A 2,134-nucleotide genomic window follows, 5' to 3' on the forward strand; every position below is an offset into this window, starting at 1 on the left:
TGTGAAATTAGTTCTCTGCTTCCTTTAGCTTTCTTCCTCTACACAACTCACTCTGGGGTTGAGAGTTATTCTGCCAGAACAATTTATTACCTCTGTTCTCCTTAAGTGTGTATGTGATTTTTGGCATATGTTTGTATTGCTGTTGATCATACCAGGTAGTTGATTCCCAGTATTTCACTATCTGCAATGTAAAGATCAGACTGTGTTTAGGATGGGCTGGGGGTGTGTGCGGGGAGGTGGTGTCAGGTTGGTTTCGGTTTGGAGGGGTTTTTTGGGGGGAGGGGGGATGTTTTTGTGTCTTGTGAGAGATGGAAAAGAAGGTTTGCACATTTGCATGATTATACTTCCTATTCTGCCCATGCTAGTCAGGGATTCGACAAGGTTGAAAGAAGTTGTTGGCTTGCCCGTTTCTCCTTCCAGCTTGGAGTGAGGGCAGCGGACCTCAGCGGGTGGCAGCATTCTTCCACTCTGCTCCATTCTCATTTCCCAGGTAGAGAGAAATCGCATGTGATCTTGAATTGCTGGCAATGGCTTGGAAAGTCATGGCGGTGATAAGTATCTGCATTTTGTGGCATTGTGCTCGTTAGGAACCATGATGCCACTGTCATATCATAATGAAAATATATTCTGCAAAGCTTTATGAAAGGCATTAAAATAAAAGGTAGTGGTTTTCTTTCTTGTTTTATCTTTATCTTTAAACAAAAAGAAAACAGTTTTTAAAACTGGTTTTCTAGTCTGTTTATTCTGTCATGGCAAAGCAAATTAGTTAAGGGTTTAGAGGTGAGGGTTGTTTCCTGTCATAACTCGTCTGAGAATTCAAATACTGTAACATGTTTTTTTTAGTGCTAGAACACTGGAATTTTAAGTGCTAGCAGTTCTGATAACAAAAATCACCACATTTTTATTTTGAATCATGTTTTGCGTGCATGTGTATATATGTATGCCTATATTTTTCACTTATAATTTAGACTGAAATTTGTAGCTTGTTTATTATGTAAAAAAAAAAAAAAGGCAGTTATGTTATGATAGGATATGTGGAAGTATGAGTCTGACTGAAGAAGGAAAGAAATACAAACTTCTCTAAACTACTTGTAAAATAAGAATTCGAGACTCACATGCAATGGGGCTTTTACTTGGAGATCTGTATTGTGTATGTTGCAAGGCAAACATGAAGCCATGCTCCTGGCTGATATTTATTTTATACCACAGGCATATATTTAATATACTTTTTTTTCCCCTTTTAGGTGAACTTTTTTTCTGGCAGAATAGGTAGGGAGAGGAACCCAAATACAGATCCAGTAAACTGTATAATGTAGTTTCTGACTAAATATTGATTGTAAAGGTTGTGTTTTGTCATGTGTGATATCATTGTCGTGAATTTTAACTCCTGATGCTAGTAAGTTTTGTTAGAGTTCTTGATTAATCTATTTCTGTTCCACCTTTCTTGGAGTCCTGTGTTGTATCTGTTCTTACTGAAATTAACTCTAAAATAACTGTTTTTTAAGTTGCACGCAAACTGTTAAGACATAAACATTTCACTCCATTAAAATCATTAGACATAATTTGAGGGATTGTCGTGCAAGTCTTAGGTAGAAGTTTTCCAGTTGTTCTCTTGTTCTCAATGTTGTTGAACTGTATGTTCACTTAAGTAAATGGACACTATTTTTAATTAAGATGGACTTTCCTTAACTGTAAATGGTGTCTTTTGCCTCAAGAGAGCCGTATAAATCTTTTGTGGTATTTTTTTTTTTGTTTACTTGTTGTTCTTTGGAAAAGGAAATAGAAGCTGTTACTTTCACTTTTCCCCTTCTTATTAGATGCAGGAGAAAACATGGTAGAACCAACTGTCCTCCAAATTTTTGTAACCTTTACAGGAAAGTTTATGATAATTTCTAACAAGGCACTTCTCAGGTGGTTTTTTTATGCTCTTCATCTGATTGTGTGCTCTCTCCATTTGCTTTTGCTTTTGACTAGTTGTATAAATGTGTTCATACTTTTAGGGGATGTTGCTAGGAATTTTTTTTCTCAAATTACTGAAGATTTTTAATCTTCACAAAGAATCTCTCTCTCTCTCTCTCTCTCCCTCTCTCTCCCCCCCCCCCCCCAATTTTTTAAATAAACAAAAGTTTTTTTA

The 2,134-nt window shown here is 36.3% G+C and overlaps 1 protein-coding gene across 1 annotated transcript in view; it reads left to right on the forward strand.

Moving 5' to 3' along the window:
• Positions 1-2,134, forward strand: part of KIF18A (kinesin family member 18A) — a 42,735-nt gene that overhangs the window by 25,089 nt on the left and 15,512 nt on the right. The window lies entirely within an intron of this gene.

This window comes from Phaethon lepturus, unplaced genomic scaffold, assembly GCF_000687285.1.
Source record: "Phaethon lepturus isolate BGI_N335 unplaced genomic scaffold, ASM68728v1 scaffold21586, whole genome shotgun sequence".
NCBI lineage: Eukaryota > Metazoa > Chordata > Aves > Phaethontiformes > Phaethontidae > Phaethon > Phaethon lepturus.